General features: G+C 41.4%; 1 protein-coding gene across 1 annotated transcript in view; it reads right to left on the bottom strand.

Annotated features, from left to right (window-relative positions):
* Positions 1-18,498, bottom strand: part of ANKRD55 (ankyrin repeat domain 55) — a 415,656-nt gene that overhangs the window by 267,533 nt on the left and 129,625 nt on the right. Inside the window, exon 4 of the mRNA XM_082457594.1 lies at positions 17,652-17,747. The gene's annotated coding sequence lies outside the window, so the exon portion shown is untranslated. The remainder of the gene's footprint in view (positions 1-17,651; positions 17,748-18,498) is intronic.

Here is an 18,498-nt window from a genome sequence, read left to right as displayed (position 1 = left end):
AGAAAAGGTTTATGGAAAATTGAGACTCCATCCCAGAAAGTATGGAAGTTTTCAGATAAAGATCCAATTGGCCACTCTAGCATGGAAATGAAGTAAGGGAGGGTCAAGGAGAGAGAAGGCCTGTCCTGCTATTCATAGCTCTTCCAAACAAACCCCCAGGGAAACAATGGGGAGAAGAGAAGCCCTTTGCATTACTTCCTCTAAACTGGAAATGCCTAATTATGCAAAAAATGTAAACAAAAAGTAGCCAACTGATAGGGAGGCTGAAGAGTGTTTTCTCTGTGGCTTGAAGATTGTTTGGACACTTCTAAATGTCTCAAGACTGTACAGCACTGCAAGATTGACCCCTCCCATCCCTCCCCCACCCCACTTCTTCCTCCCTGACCCTCCCCCTTGTTTGCAGCCCTCACTTCCTGGCACTTCCCCTTGTTTCCCACACAAGCTCTGCCCAGTGTCTCTATTGCAGCTTCTGGCTTCCTCCTAGACCGTCTGGTCTACAAAGGGGTTCAGTTCTAAAGGCCTCATAATCACGGTCAAACTGAAGTAGAGAGGAGAAGAAATGTCCACATGGGTGGATAAGAACAGCATTGACCTGCCTGTGCAAAAGTGAAGTTTTGTCTTAAATACCTGAATAGTGAATTTTCCTTCTTTTGCTAGTCAGGAAGCTCTAACCCCTGGTTATTTATTTTCTACTGTAAGCATCCCCCCTGGGCTCCTACTATGTGCCAGGCAGCAAGGTGGGCATGGAGGGCACAGTGGTGACCCCTGTAAACACAGTCCCCCCTTCTAGAACAATTTTCATTCTATTGGGGAGGCCACTAAAAAAGAGGAGAGAGTTAGAAATGAGGATTCTTGGGATGTACATCAGGGAAACCCCACAGAATGCGTGATGCACAGTTCCCCAAAGAAGGAAGAGGTGACATCATCAGGAGAAGATGGAAAGAGAGATTGGATGAAAAAAACAGCAGGCAGTAGTTGTCTACTGTACTGAGGGGTTGAGACTGTAAATGTGGACAGATTTAGCTAAGAGCCCATCCAACAGGGGAAATGACCCCAGGGAAGAGGATTGGAGCTAAGGCAGGGCTTGGCTTCACCAGAGGGGTAGAGAGAGGATGGCGGTGCTCGTTCCAGGTAGGAGGGAGAAGTTAGCCTAAGGGAAGGCGGAGATAGCAACTAGTGCATCACAGTGGCGGACAGTGAAGAGGCCTGCGCAAGAGAACCCCAGGGCTGGCATTGGGAAGCCGTGGGAAATAATGTGGCATGGTAAGTGCAGCCTGTAAAAAATGTTTCTAATTCAATTCTCTGTAAAAATTATATTACTCTTCTCAATTGGGAAACGGTCAGTCTCTTTGTGAGCCACAGTATCTTAATTGTTGTGTATAGGGGTATTTGTCTTTTACCTATGATGACTGTCTAACAGTATTTATCAATGATTTCATTCCCACCTGCCATAGATTGGCAAATAGATAAATAATCTCACACTTCCTATCCTTCGTCTTTGGGACAGCAGAGGGAGAGAGGGGTGAGTGATCCCAGGAGGAGTAACAGGAGACCTGCTCCAGTCTGGTCTCTGGCTCTAATTAGCCAAACCCTATCTTCGAGAGATCTGCCTTTTGAAGGAACATAAACAACACTGCCCAAGACCCCTAAAGGCCATTAATGCATTTTTTTAAGCTGAAAACACATAAAATCTGCACATTTTATAAATAAACACTGAGAAAAACATGATGAGAATCAGAATTTTCAGCAAGAAACTCCATTCCAACCCAATGCTAAGCTGCCTTTCTAAGAGTTCCTGGATCCCAGCCTCCCCATTGGAAGTGTTTGTGAAGTCTGAGTGTATTTTCCTGCAATATACCTAGAGGTCTACTCTGGCTGCAGGAGTTCATGAGCTGAAGTGCCTTAACTATGCCTGGGAGGTACCAGGTAAGAGGGGAAAACTGGCTTTTAAAAAAAAGGAATAACCTATCTTTATGTTTCAGTCACAAAGGGTATTTTTGTAATTAAACTGCACAGAGATGTAACTTTGCTATCTAGAGTGCCAGGTCTACGGGTACTTGGTTTTGTTCCTGCACAGGACTTTTTCATGGCCTAGGGATTTGCTAGGTCTCTCGTTGTGCAGGATTTAAAGTCAGTGGTATTCTTGAAGTGGTTGGAAATGGCTTGGGGCATTGCAAGGTGGTGGGGACAGTGGAGGTGATGAGAACCTGAGAGGCAGGACAAGGATTTCTCCAAGACTCAGGATACCTTTCATCCCTGGACACTGGGGACCCAGTATAAGACGTGAGTCTACACAGCTATTTCTGAAGCTGACACTTGCAGTGACTAGCTTAGCAAGTCATTTCACCTCTCTGGGCCTTGTTTCCTCATTTAAAAAGTTTTCTTTAGACCAAAGAATGCTAAGTTTCCTTCCAGCTCTAACGTGCTCTGATACTGTGACCTTGAGGCAAATCCTAGAGATACTGGTGAGAGAAGGGGCAGGCCATATCCACCACGAGCGTGCTCACAGGGCTCAGAACGTGAGGCATGACCAACAGAGAGGCATTTTCAGGCAGTGGGAGTTGATAAGGCTACGAAGCATCTGTAAAGTATTATTAGATGGTAAAGACTTAAGAGGGTACATTGCTCCCCTCCTTAGAATGCCTACCCGATGCCTTTGTGTGCTGAGACCCACCTGGGCACATCCAGTGTCCAAAGCAGACATTCCTGATGAAGTGGGCATCAGAGGCATCTTTTATAGTGCTAGGGCTCCTGAAAGTGTGCCTCTGTTTCCCACCAGCCTGAAGAGCTTGACTTCACAAGCTCTTCTCAAAGGCCCGAGAACATCTTCTACCTCTCCCTAGGCCTGATATTATTATAATAATAAGCCTCCCTTTTTGTAATTATCTCCTCCTTGTCCTCTCTGAAAACCAGGGAAATGCTGAAGAACAGGGTCTGAAAGGGCAGCTGTCACCTTGCTGTCACTCTAAGACCTCAACCCCATTTAATTTAGACTAGAATAGGGCAATCATTTTCATCAGGCATCAAGCTGAGGAAAACGAGAGTCCACTCCCCACTCCACCCACAAATTGCTAAAGAAACATTGCAAGTAGAGGAATTAATCATAAACCCTGGGCAAACTCTCCCACTGCACTCATGATTTCCTTATTTAATCCTTTTAACCTTCTTACCTGATCAAAGACCTAAATGTAAGGCCAGACACTATAAAACTCTTAGAGGAAAACATAGGAAGAAAACTCTGTGACATAAATCACAGCAAGATCCTTTCTGACCCACCTCCTAGAAAAAGGGAAATAAAAACAAAAATAAACAAATGGGATCTAATGAAACTTAAAAGCTTTTGCACAGCAAAGGAAACCATAAACAAGACAAAAAGACAACTCTCAGAATGGGAGAAAATATTTGCAAACGAAACAACTGACAAAGGATTAATCTCCAAAATATACAAGCAGCTCATGCAGCTCAATATCAAAAAAACAAACAACCCAATCCAAAAATGGGCAGAAGACCTAAACAGACATTTCTCCAAAGAAGATATACGGATTGCCAACAAACACATGAAAGGATGCTCAACATCACTAATCATTAGACAAATGCAAATCAAAACTACAATGAGGTATTACCTCACACCGGTCAGAATGGCCATCATCAAAAAATCTACAAACAATAAATGCTGGAGAGGGTGTGGAGAAAAGAGAACCCTCTTGCACTGTTGGTGGGAATGTAAATTGATACGGCCACTATGGAGAACAGTATGGAGGTTCCTTAGAAAACTAAAAATAGAATTACCATATGTCCCAGCAATCCCACTACTGGGCATATACCCTGAGAAAACCATAATTCAAAAAGACACATGCACCCCAATGTTCATTGTAGCTCTATTTACAATAGCCAGGACATGGAAGCAACCTAAGTGTCCATCGACAGATGAATGGCTAAAGAAGATGTGGCACATATATACAATGGAATATTACTCAGCCATAAAAAGAAACGGAATTGAGATATCTGTAGTGAGGTGGATGGACCTAGAGTCTGTCATACAGAGTGAAGTCAGAAAGAGAAAAACAAATACTGTATGCTAACACATATATATGGAATCTAAAAAAACAAAAGAAAAAGGTTATGAAGAACCTAGGGGCAGGATGGGAATAAAGACACAGACCTACTAGAGAATGGACTTGAGGACACGGGGAGGGGGAAGGGTAAGCTGGGACGAAGTGAGAGAGTGGCATGGACATATATACACTACCAAATGTAAAATAGATAGCTAGTGGGAAGCAGCCGCATAGCACAGGGAGATCAGCTCGGTGCTCTGTGACCACCTAGAGGGGTTGGATAGGGAGGGTGGGAGGGAGGGAGATGCAAGAGGGAGGAGATATGGGGATATATGTATATGTATAGCTGATTCACTTTGTTATAAAGCAGAAACTAACACACCATTGTAAAGCAATTATACTCCAATAAAGATGTTAAAAAATAAAAAAGGCCACTGCTCCTGAAAATACTCTGACTGCCTTCAACATTGCTGGGTTGGGTGAATCCCCTCCCTTGTAGCCTTTGTTTCTCATTACAACACAGTTACACTTAGGGCAGTGTTGAACAAACCTCTGCACAAGGGCCCATTCCAGAAAAATAAGATGCTTAAGGTACAAATATATTTGTATTTAAAAACACAAACACACAACCAAAACAGAACTTTAAAAAAAATCAGGAAATGTAATAGCTGCAATTCTATGTAAGCATTTGAGTTTCATCTCATATCTAAAATCTTAAGAACCACGTGATTAGCCTGCACTGTAGAATCTGACTTCAATATTGCACCTTTGAACAAATTTGATTTCTGAGTAAGACATTTTTGGAGCTGGTTTATTTTGTCTTTCCATATTGACTTCATAAACTACTAGCCTCCTCTCTTCGTGCCTGTAAATTTTGTTGTCTTTATTTGTTAAACCCAAATGACTACAAAGCAACATCTTCACTTTCAAAGAAGTTCTTCTCATGCCCACTTATTCTGAAATACATAATTTTAATTAGTTGCTTTTCTCTTCTTGTTGGCAGGCATAGCAGGTATTTTAAAAGTTATTCACTGAGTTTTCAAAAAATTTCAGTGTTTATTAAGAGTTAAATATAAACATTAACCTACTGTTTTACAAGAAAAAAAAAAAAAGTTATTCAGGAAAACAACCCTCTCCACGCACATCAATGTACACATCTTCTTTCTATTTCTCACATTGACTCAGCTGGTTTTCACCACCTGTCTCCTTGTGGACAGGTGGGAGAGATGATGTGTACCTCTTCAGTTTCATTAGATGCTGCCGAATTTCTCTCCACAATGGTGGTTCCAACATATGCCTGGCCTGCATGCATAAGTGTTCCTGTTTCCTCACATCCTGTCAACTTTTCTTATGCTTTGTAACTCCCTGAGTACTTGTAAACTGAAGCATCTTTTCATATGTTTATTGACCATTTATATTGCCTCTTCTGTGAAATGGTAATATCCTTTTCAATTAGATTGACTATCTTTTTCTTATTAAATTGGAGGATTTCTTTTTATATAGGGTGCAAGCATCTTCCTCAGACTTTTTTCTTTTTCCTTTATTAATAGTATCTTTTTTTCCACAGAAGTTTTTCATTCTCATAAAGTTCAAGTTTATCCATCTTTTCCTATGGTTTATGACTTTTGTGTCTCATATAAGAAAATTTTCCCTATTTCAATATAATAATACCATTCTTCTATGTTTTCTTCAAAAAGTTTTAAAGTTTGCCTTTTTCAAATTTAAATCCTAATTAATATAGCTGGAATTTATTTCGTACATAGGGTGAAGTAGGGATCTAATTTTATCTTTTCCATCTTGTTCACTCTTTTATTTTTTTTAAGTGTCTTTTCTGTGGTTAGGATTTTTTCTCTTTATGTCCTTAATCACAAAATTATTCATGTTAATCAAGTTATTCATCAAATTATTAAGTTATTTAAAGTTCTTAGGTCTTAATCCTGTCATGTGTTTTGTGCCTAATTCTATCTCTTGGAGGATTGTTTCCTTAACAGTTGGTAATTTTAGATTGTGAGTTCATCTTCAGCAGAACTTTACTTGTGGATCTGTGTAGACTGGTTTTCCTTTTACTTCTATCAAGTACCCCTGGTGTACCACAGGCCCAAGACTAATCTTTAACATAATTTCTCATCCAGAGTTTCTAAGCCTATATAGATATAAAAATAGTCAAACTCATGAAGTAGGGGCTTGTGAGTGCAAATTATCAGGGAAACTTTTGTCCCTCCACGGAGCTCTGGCAGAGACAGACAAGCTTCCCTATGCTGATTGGTGGGATTTTTTTCTGGTTCATTCTTTCACTGAGGTACAGCCCTTTGGAGTTCAGACAACTCAAAACTGAGAATATACAGGAAAAAGACAACCACTTGGTAAAGTGATGGGCACATAATTAAAGTTACTCAAGGGCAACTTTGATTTACGTGCAGTGAACTAAACAAAGATTTTCTGTCTCATAAATTAAGAACTAGTAATTGCACTGTCAACAGCCTCATCCCATGGCTTACTGCTAAATTCAGAGAATGCTTGTCTTTTAGTTTAAAATGATACCAACATCCACTTTATTGCTTGAAGATTATGTATTTTATGGGAAGGGAGACGTTTGCACTTCTTTTGCCATCCTTCAGCCTCTCCCCATCCTCCAGGCACCTTCCACCCCACCTGCCTTGCCATGACGCAAATGCTGCAGGAAACACTCAGCAAGAGGCTGCTTAGGATAAACCTGTGTGAGAACATGTGCCCTCGTTTGGGTATGAGACAGTGTACACAAGCAGGGATACCCATCCAACAGTCTCTTCTGGAGGCACACTCCCTGTTCTTTTAGGAGCATATTAATCACTTTTACACTCCCCTGACTCCTAATCACAGGCGTTTCCAGTGTTGTCAAAATAGTGCCTGCCTACATCTGTTTTGACTATTGGCTTGGGTTCTAGGGAATGTTTGTGAGAGAGGGAGAGAACAAGAGATTGACCGTCTTGTGTTGACACTGTGAGGCTGTTTGGAAATTAGAACGATCCAGGTCTGATGTTGTAATTCCTCCTTTTATGGGCAAAAAAGCAACGTCTCAGCATGAATGAGTATAACTAAATACAGCGGGACACACCCCAGACACAGTGTGCACTCCCTGGACACTCACCATGCTTTTTGTTGTTGTCAATGTAGGACAAAAGGCAGAAGACAATTTTTGCTTCCTCTTCCCAAATCTACTACCCCTAATGAAATGAATAAAACATAAGACTTAAAGAAAAAAATTCCCAACTTAGGTATATCTTTCTTTCCTTTTTTCCCACTTCTTTTCATGTTATAATCCTAATTACCACTCTTAATAATAATGAATTAATTTTTACTTATTTAAGTAATAGATTCTCATTGATAAAAAGTAAAACAATACAGACAAATCAAAACTTCTCTTTGCCTACTCGCCTAATCCTACACTGCTCCCGCATTGTGTATCCTTATTATTCACCCACTATGTATCCTTTTAGACTTTTTCTAAAGCATATACATTCACATATATATTCACATGTAAGAAAGCATATATTTTGTTTGGTGGGAGTTTTTGTTTAATGCATAAATTGTGCCATATTCTGTATATTATGCTACCACCAGCTTTTCTCACTTAAGAATATATTGATATGTTGTACACATTTTTTCATATCAGTGTCTATTTATTGATCTCATTCTTTTTACTGGAAGCATAATCTTCCACGGAATGGATATGTAGTAGTTTGATTATTTTCAAAAGATGGAAATTTGGATTATTTAAAATTTTTTCACTATTACAAATAATGCTATGATGAATTCCCTTGTACATATCTTTCTGGGCACATGTGCCAGTGTTTTGTCTAGCACAGGTTCTGAGAAGTGAAATTTCTGGTTTTAAGGGTAACATTTTCTTCTTCAAAGCAATAGTAAAAACTATGTATGCATGCATGCATGTATGTATGTATGTAACTATCTATCTATCTAGTCAGCTTGGGCTGCCATAACCAAGTACCATAGACTGAGTGGCTTAAAAAACATTTATTTCTCACAGTTCTGAAGGCTGGGAAGTCCAAGATCAAGGTGCTGGTAGATTCAGTTCCTGATGGGGTCCCTTTTTCTGGTTTGCAGACTGCTGTCTTCTCTCTATGTCCTCACACAGTGGAGAAAGAATGATCTCTGGCCTCGTTTCCTCTTCTTATAAGGACATTAATTCCATCATGGATACCCCATCCTCATGACCTCATCTAAACCTAATTATCTCCCCAAGGCCCCACCCTCAAATACCGTCACATTGGGGGTTAGAGTTTCAACATAGGAATTGCGGGGGAGGGGGGACACAAATATTCATTCCATTATCTATCTATCTATCTAGAAAATAAATTCCTATGATAAAAACAATTTCAAAGTCAGGATAAAGTAGAGTCATAAATCCAAAAGCAGCCATATAAAAGACAATGGAGTTTAATTCAAACATATCAATAAAAACATTAGATGTGAGTGGTCTAAACACACTAATTAAAAAATAGTAATTGTCAGATTGGATTAAAAGAAAAAAGCGGGACTTCCCTGGTGGCGCAGTGGTTAAGAATCCCCCTGCCAACGCAGGGGACACAGGTTCAATCCCTGGTCCAGGAAGATCCCATATGCCACGGAGCAACTAAGGCCGTGTGCCACAACTACTGAGCCTGCACTCTAGAGCCTGTGAGCCACAACTACCGAAGCCCACGTGCCACAACTACTGAAGCCTGCATGCCTAGAGCCTGTGCTCCACAACAAGAGAAGCCACCGCAATGAGAAGCCCACGCACTGCAACAAAGAGTAGCCCCCTCTTGCTGCAACTAGAGAAAGCCCGCATGCAGCAATGAAGACCCAACACAGCCAATAAATAAATAAATTAATTCATTTAAAAAAAAAGAAAAAAGCAAGATTCAACCATACGCTACCTACAAGAAACGTGTTTTAAGTCTAAAGACATGTATAAGTTAAAAGTAAAGGAAGAGAAACAAACATTTATCAAACGCTAATAAAAAGAAAGCCAAAGTGCCTATATTAATATCATACAAAGTAAACCTAAGAACAAGGAATTATTACCAGGGATGAATGGACATTACATTATGAGAAAGAGGTTGATTTGTAAAGAAGATATCACAATCCTAAATGTATGCATCTTATAAGACCGCTTCAAAATACATGAAGCAAAAACTGACAAAGCTGAAAGGAGAAATAGACACATCCACAGTTATAGTTGGGATCTTTAGCACTTTTCTCTCAGTAATCAATAGAACAAACAGAGAGAAAATTAGTAAGGATGCAGATGACCTAAGCAATACTATCAACCAATTTGATCTAATTGACATTTATATAACACTTCACCTAAAACAGCAGTACCTGAAAAAGGTTAAAAAATTGAAATCATCCAAGGTATGTTCTCTGACCATGATAGAATTAGAGAAGAAATCAATTACAGAAAAATATCTTTAGAATCCCCAAATATGTGGAAATTAAACAACATGCTCTAAGTAACACATGAGTCAAAGAAAAAGTCACAAGGGAAACTGGAAAGTATCTTGAATTGAATGAAAACTAAAATGCAGTAAAACAAAATTTGTAGGGTGCAGCTAAAGCAGTCTTAGAGGAAAATGTATAGTGTTAAATTCTTGTATCAGAAAGGTTATTGGGAAACTCACAGAAGTGGAAGGAAGACTGGAGAAACGCAACAGGCAAGAGCAAGGGAGGAGACAATATCTAGGCCCAGAGCCAATATCACACCTTAGAAATTCTAAGGTAAATTAGATTTAATTTTTAATTACAACTATGAGACCTGCCCAAGGTATCATTAAATAATGGTAGAGGAGAATTTGACAGAGTAGGGTTGAAATTATTTGTATTGGTGATGGTACTTAGTTGCAGGTCAACGGAATCCACTCTAGCTGATAAAGGGATAAAGGAATTTCTGATAAATCCCTTTATCAGAAAGGGATTTATTTGGGCAATACAGAAAATTCATTGAACCACTGATAGGACTGATGAAACAGACCCCAGGCTGAGCTCCAAGGAACTCACCTCAGGAATTATATTGTCACAATAAAAAATAAAAACAAACAAACAAAAAAACAAAAACCAAAGTCAGAAAGCTGCCACAACTTCTGGCTCCAAGACACTGCTTCTGCTGAGAGGGGACAGATGGATGCTCCTTTTTAAACAAAAGTTAGTTCTAAGTTAAAATCTTTTGTAAGTATATCTTATTTATGGAACCTAAATTATATGTCCTCACCTTTGGGGCATGGGAAATGGCAGTTAGGGTTGTTGTTGTTTATTCTACATTGGAAAACTGGAATTTAAATTGTGGGAAAGTATTAAAATATGGAAAAGATATATAATAGATCTGGGACAACAAAATGATAGTATCTACTATAGCTATCATTGGGAAAAGTTATTTTATGTTAACTCACATTGAGCTGAGACTGTAAAAAACTTGTTGAAGGGATATAGAACATTGATCTACACCTCAATTTTCTCACCTAAAATACATCTACATCAATTACACATAGATCTGCCTCATTTTGTTCATGGCTGTATAATATAATAATATTTCAATGTGTGGATTAATCCTAATATAGTCAGTCCTCTAATGATAGAAATTCAAGGTGCTTCCTATATGTTACTATTATTTTAAAAACGCTGCAATGAAGATCCAGGCATATGCCTAACAACTCTCATGATCAGTCCCTTCCAAATGACAGGCTGAGATCTTTTTGGTTTGTTGGTGTTTTTTCCTCAGTTAAATAGAAGATTCTCTTTTTTTTCCCTCTCAAGTGAATGCACTACATATTTTTAAATTAATTATTAAATAAAAATAACAGCAATACAAGCAGACTCATGGCAGAGGTAGCTCTCACATCAGCTATCTTTCTGACCTCAGGCAAGTCACAAACACCTTTGGGTTTAATTCCATTATCTTCGAACTGTAAAGTTTGGACAAAGTGGTCTCTAAGGCCCAGCTATTAAACTCTGTGGTCCTGAGTAGTATCCTTGAGATACCTGTTACTGCTTTAACCTTTGAGGGCATTGATAACTGTCTTTCACTTCTCCTGAAAGTCTCAAGAGGGACCATGACTTTGAGTTTTTTTTGTATCTCCATTTCTTCTCACCTTCCCAGTACCAAAAGCAGTGTTCCAAATAGAGTAGATGATTAGTAGACTAAGTACTGAGTAGCGATGGGCCAACACCACTGAATGAGGGACAAAATCTGAACTCACCCATCCATCATCCCCAATAATCACTGTCAGGTCCTGCCCACATTTAGGTTCTAGAATGTTTATTCCTAAAGAAGCTCTACACATCCTTATGGGTAAGGAATTGAAGCATCCCTCCTGATTCCATTCTCTCTGAAAGAGTTATGTAATTTTTATTAATCACCTGGACCATTTTGTATTGTAAAGTATGATTTATCAGAATAAGTAATTTGTTCCTTAAATTTTTTTTGTTAGTACACAGTCTTTAGTCCTTTAAAAGTTTTGGAACGCTGAAACCCAAACCCCTTCATGGAAATCAGGCAAAACCCACTTTTGTATATTTTTGAAAGTATTTTGTATATAACACACTTTTACTGGGCTCTGTCACCGAGGACAAAATACAGAGCCCAGGGTCTTGACTGGACAATGGGTTATAATGGTGGATAACCCTGAAGCATAGTAAAAATAGCATAGGCTTTGTCAGGAGGCCCAGGGTGCAAATCACATTCTGCCTCACTAGCTGTGTGGCCTTAGGGTACCTCTTGGGCCTCAAGTTAATAATAGTTTCTTTGCAGAGCTATTAAGAAATTTTAAAAGTGTATGTAACACTTCTGTCATATGGTAGTCTCCCAACGATGGTAGTTGTTAATACTATTGCCCATGTAGAATGATGTTGATGAATACAAAAGACATTCTAGAGTAACTGGTATTCAAACAGGGGACTGAACACAAAGGCACATTGAAGAAGGCAAGAAAGGCCTGGACTAGGTGTAAGAAACTACTCTCCGGTTTCCACAAAGGTGACTGAATGGAATCTCCTGGTGTCAGCTCACCAGACACAATCTCCACGGGCTTTTTTTTTTTTTTTTTTTTAATTATTATTTATTTTTTTGGCTGTGTTGGGTCTTCGTTTCTGTGCGAGGGCTTTCTCTAGTTGCGGCGAGTGGGGGCCACTCTTCATCGTGGTGTGCGGGCCTCTCACTGTCGTGGCCTCTCTTGCTGCGGAGCACAGGCTCCAGACGCGCAGGCTCAGTAATTGTGGCTCACAGGCCCGGTTGCTCCGCTGCATGTGGGATCTTCCCAGACCAGGGCTCGAACCCGTGTCCCCTGCATCGGCAGGCAGATTCTCAACCACTGTGCCACCAGGGAAGCCCTCTCCATGGGCTTTTATCAAAGCCAGTCATGCTTTACTGTAGTCCACTAAAAAAACTGTTCACTGCCTCTTGGCATGACCTCTATGCCAAAAATATTATGTCTATTCATGCAGAGGTACATGCAATGTGCCAGATCCTCCTGGAATGTCTCCTTGTCTTTTATTCCATACAGACCACTAATTCTGCATCCCTTCCTCTCTATCCCAACTCTGCCTTGGCTCAGGTTGTTATCCCCTGTTTCCTGGATCCTTGCTTTGACCTTATCCCCAGTCTCACTCCCTTACAAGCCATCTCTAATCTTGCTGCCAGGATGAGCACTCCACTGCCTCCCTATCATCTAAAGGGTAAATCATATTCATCTGTAGCACATATGAAACCCTCTATCATCTCTCCTGCCCACATCCTGCCTAAATTCCCATTGCTTCTTGCCATCCTCCCCCAACTCCCCCAGTCAAACTCTACTCTCCCAAGAATACTGATCTATTTACGTGTCCTGGAACACCCCATGTTCCTTCACTTATTCTAGCTCTCACCTTGCTTCCATGATGATACGCATCACTTTGCTCCTCACTAGGTGAGGGGCTCCAATGAGGGCAGTGGCTGTGCACCCATCATCTTTTTGTACCCCTAGCACTTAGCACACTGTCTAGGGAATAGTAGGTGCTCAGTAAATGGGCACTGAGTGAATGAATGAAAGGTTCTCTGAAAACAGGATGTGACAGGAATGCGGGAGGGAGAGGCCAGAGGGAATCCAATGTACCCTGTGGGTTGCACAATCCTTCTCCATAGCCTTTGCATTACAATCTAAAGGTTTTAACCAACTTCAAAGCTTAAATACTTAGAAAGATCTTCTTTTCTACTTTTGGTATCACTGAACAAAAAGAGGGAAAAAATGCAAGCTTGTCTATGGGATTTAAAAAGTTATCAAATAGTTTAATATCAAGATAGACCACTCACAGCTAAAAAATTCCATGATCTGTGATTCCTCCTCAGCTCTTTAATGTGAGAATATTTACCACCAAAGGGATAACCTTGATCCAAGGGAGTTTGTTAATGTAATCCCCAAATATTTCTAATCGAACATGATTACTTTTAAAAACTAAATGCAATATCTTCAGTAGCTAATCTTCCTCTCATTTAATCAAAATATCTGTCATCTCAGATGTGGCATCCAGAGGCTGAAAGTCCCAAAATGAAAAGAAGGCGGGACTTCCCTGGTAGTCCAGTGGGTAAGAATCCACACTCCCAATGAAGGGGGCCTGGGTTCGATCCCTGGTTGGGGAACTAGATCTCACATGCATGCTGCAACAAAGAGTCCGCATGCTGCAACTAAGAAGTCTACATGCTGCAACTAAGAGGTCTGCATGCCGCAACTAAGAAGTCTGTGTGCTGCAACTAAGAAGTCTGTGTGCCACAACTGAGTCCACATGCCGCAAGTAAGAAGTCCGCATGCCACAGCTAAACACGCTGCAACGAAAATCCCACGAGCCGCAACTAAGACCCGGAGCAGCCAAAATTAATTAATTAATTAAATTTAATTAAGTTAAATTAAATTAAAAAAAAAAAAGAAAGAAGGCGTTTTCCCAGCATCATGTCCTGGAGTATTTCCAGGGCTTATAATGGTGGAAAGGCAATCCTCTCTTATCTCCTATGCCAGCCAGTAGCATTCTGTCCAGACTGTTCCAACATACTCCCACCCAGATGAATTGTATTTAAAGAGAATAGGTCCTTAACCTGTACACCATCTGATTTAGAACGCTGGCTTTTCCTGGCCCAAGAATTCAGAAAGGAAGAAAGAAAGAAGAGCTATAATTATAATCCCTCCTCCTGCCCTCAATCGTGAGCGTCCATAGGCTTGGGAAGTTTGTCAATGTGGTGGGAGAAGATAGCTGCTTCTCAATAGCTGTCACGTTAGATATCCACGTGGCCACTGTTTCTGCTATTGTTCCTTTCTGCCATAAGGAAAAGGTGCATAAGAAATCACTGGCTACACTGGCTACAGGACTGTCCTATATGATGCAATGCCATGATGTGGCCGTCTCTTACAGTACGGCTTTTCATTCCAGGATAGTCCATTGTGCCGCTGTTTTGGATGCAGCTTGGCATGAGCACAGCAAGTCCATACAGCCACCCACAACTTGATCTACTAGTTGTGAACGGAAACTTTTGAATACGTTCCACCAGCTGCACAATGGTACCATTTAGTACTTTATTCTCAGGGGAAAACGTTTGCTGTGTGAATAATACCAGGGACTTATGTAAGCCTCTTCATTTTCAGGGAGCTTTATGGGTGTCAGCAAATTCACACAACACCCTGGTAAGGTAGCAAGGCATTGTCGTACCTTCTTTACAGAGAGAGAACCCAGATCGCAACATCAGATTTTCCCAAGGCCAAATGGACAGTAAGTGGCATGGACTTGTTTCCGGAGAGACCCATACTCCTCTGCTAGAGAGCACAGACAATTTCCCACCTACAGAAAGACTCCACAGGGTTCTCTCCTAGGCTTTACACTTGAGGATAACAACCCTGATTGTTGACACACCTAATGTTGCCCTAGCTTGGGTTTTGTCCAAATGGATGAAACCGACAAGACAGGGTGGGGACGCCCATGTAGGACAGTGGCAAAGGTTTTGACATCTCTCACAGGCCTTGCCATTGAGGAACTGTCCAATCTATATTCACAGGATCGTGGGGAGAGGAGCTGAGTATTCATTAAGCCCCATGAGAAAAAACAAAACAATTCTTCCCACTATATAAGACAGATTTATTGATTTTAATCGCTAGTTAGGAAATTGAGAAAAAGTTTTTGCTATCAGCTACAGGAACATGCAAATACTTTCTGTAGTGAGTTGAATTGGGGCCTCCAAAAAGATATACCCAAGTTTTAACCCTCAAGACCTGGATTGTGACCTTATTTGGCAAACCAGTCTTTGTACGTATAATCAAGGATCTCAAGATGAGATCATCCTGCATTTAGGGTCGCCTAAATCCAATGACAGGTGTCCTTAAAAGAGAAAGGCAGAGAGAGACTTGAGACGCAGACACAGGAAGAGGAAGACCACGTGAAAATGGAGGCAGAGACTGGAGTTATTCAGCTACAGGCCAAGGGAACTCCGAGGATTGCTAGCAGCCATCAGAAGCTAGGAGAGAGGCATGGAATGGATTCTCCCTCAGACCCTCCAGAAGGAGCCAACTCTGAAAACACCTTGATTTCAGTCTTTTGGCCTCCAAAACTGTGAGAGAATAAATGTATGTTGTTTTATGCCACCCAGTTTGTGGTAATTGGTTATCACAGCCTGAGGGTACCAATATAACTCTTCAACTCTTTCTTCCAATCTTCAGAATCATCTGAATTTTCATTCAACTTAGCTAAATACATACCATGCCAAATCTTGTGTGTGTGTGTGTGTGTGTGTGTGTGTGTGTGTGTGTGTGTCTAGAGGGCACTGTAACTCTAAATGGTTGATAATTACTCTTCTAGATAAACAACAATGGTGAATGAAGAATTGCATCACCCTGACTTGTCCCACTGTGAAGGTAGAAGGGGCACCATGAAGGGAGGAAAAGTCAAGAATCAGTGGAGTGAATTCAAGTTCTGATCACAAAGCAATAGTTTTCATACCTTCTCTTCCTCCAGGCCACTGCTCCAAGGAGCACACAGTGGGGCACAATGTACCCTTTAATAATCATACGGTTATAATTATTATTAATTTAATATGAATTTGTTACACAAAATTTAACTACTATAAAAATTCATAATGTGGAAAATGACAATCTCCAATATGCAGATGGTACATATCGCTCTGATTTTTTTCCTCCCTCCCTCTCTCTCTCTCTCCCCCCCCAGCCTTTTAAAAACTGGAATGGAGAATGGGTCTGCAGGACAGCCTCGTATCTACTAGTTTTTTTGGCCTGTTTCAGTTTGATGAAAGGCATGTTTGCTGAGCGTTCCTAGATGTAAGTCCTGTTTCTTGCAAGCCTTGGGTCGGGCATAAAACTCTCACTAAACATATCTGAGGTGAGGTTATGTTTTTGATGAAAGCACAGATTAGTAAACTTTTTCTGTTAAGAGCCAGATAGTAAATATTTTAGGTTTTGCAGGCCATGAGGTCTCTGTCGTTACTACTTAACTCTGCAGGCGTATTGCAAAAGCAGTTACAAACGATGCGTACCTGAACGAGCATGGCTGCTGTATTACTCTTCTATTGTTGCACAACAAACGACCAAAAACTTAGTGGCTTAAAACACTCACGTATCACTTCTACTTCTATAGGTCAGAAGTCTGAGTGGGCTTAGCTGAGTTCTCCATTTAGGGTCTCACAGGCCAACAGGAAAGTGTTGGCTAGCTGGGCTCTTATCTGCAGGCTCTGGGGAAGAATTCACTTCCAAGCTCCTTCAGGGTGTTGGAAGAATCCAGTTCCTTGTGGTTAGAAGACTGAAGTCCCGGTTTCCTTGCTGCACGTGGGCTGGCGCCATGCTCAGCTCTTAGAGCCCTCTCTCAGGCCCATCCTTCTGTTCTGCAGCTTGGTCTCCCCTGGCGCTCCTTGCTATCCCTCCCTAGCATGACAGGGAGGTTATCCTTTCACCAAAACAGTGTCCCACCAGCTCTTCCACAAAATTCTGTCCCAGTTGTCCTCGCCTGTCCCATCTACAGCTGTGGGACACGGGGATTGCTGTGGCGTTTGGTGCTCACTGGGCTTTCTCTTCTTTTCACCGTTAACTCACTTATTAGATCTGCTTGCTATGATTCTGATGCTATCCCCTGTGTCGCCACTCTTATCCAACTCACTCTTTTTGTTCCCCAGAGCCATTGCACATGAAGACTGTGGGACTAACACACCTGGGTAGGTTCAGAAGGCCCTGTAGAAGTGACACCATGAAGTCACCTGCAGAGAGCCGCCTCCCCACTAAGAGTTTCAGGAATTAACTTTGCTGTCTGCTCTGCTCAGGTGGGGCCTCTGCCCACACCCCCTGCCCAGGGCACCATCAGTGAAGATTAGGAAGGAGCCTCTGTCCCTCTTCCTCCCCCCATGCTTCACAACTGCTTCTTGAGGAAAGCTACTACAGCCTCCTGGCTGCCAGCTCTGCAGGCCCCATTCTGAGGCCCCTTGCTGGACTCACTGCCCTCAATTCTCTTCCTCTTTCCATTTGCCTAGGGCAACCATGTCCACGCAATGAAGGCAAAGCCTGTGTTGTTGAAGCCACGGCTGTCTTCACACACAACACTCACCTTTCTCTTCCTGATCCTGGACCAGAGGCCCCGAATATGCGGCTCCTACCTTGGCAGGGGGACCCCTGTCTCAGCTCAGTTGCCTCAAGTTTGATCCTACAGGAAAGATACAGGTGTTTCCTGTTATGATCTTTGCCTAGAATTGTTTTGAACCTTAAAAATGTTTTCTTTTCCTATTTTATAAACAAAAATGTTATGCTCGACCACCCAAGAAGATCTTGACGTGACCCACCTAGGAAGATGAGACCGCACCCCCAGCAGGTGCCCCCTTTGAAGACTCATGACACAGATTCCCTCCAGCAAAGAGAACTTGTCAAACTTTACTTTCTTTGCTTATACTATGAGAACAGTAGTCTTTTATTGGCTCCCAAATTATGGAATTCTGTTATAATATGAAATATGTTTTTTTAAAGTATACATAGAAATGCTGATACACATCCCTAGGAACTTTCTTTCCCCCGTTAGAAAAACAATGCTATAAAACATAAGGGGAACAAAAGAGAAGGGGTGGAGGCCACACAAAGAACAACTCTGTGGGGACTTCCCTGGTGGTGCAGTGGATAAGACTCTGTGCTCCCAATGCAGGGGGCCAAGGTTGAATCTCTGGTCAGGGAACTAGATCCCACATGCATGCCGCACCCAAGAGTTTGCATGCCACAATTAAGGAGCCTGTGAGCCGCAACTAAGGATGCCACCTGCCGCAACTAAGGAGACCACGTGCTGCAACTAAGGAGCCTGCCTGCTGCAACTAAGGAGCTGGCGAGCCGCAACTAAGACCCAGCATAAACAAATAAAAAATAAATAAATAAAAAGAACAACTCTGTGGGACCCAGAGAGAAACAGAGAA

The sequence above is a fragment of the Balaenoptera physalus genome (assembly GCF_965194825.1).
Source record: "Balaenoptera physalus genome assembly, chromosome: 3".
NCBI classification, from domain to species: Eukaryota; Metazoa; Chordata; class Mammalia; order Artiodactyla; family Balaenopteridae; genus Balaenoptera; species Balaenoptera physalus.
This window is presented reverse-complemented; position numbering and strand designations above follow the sequence as displayed.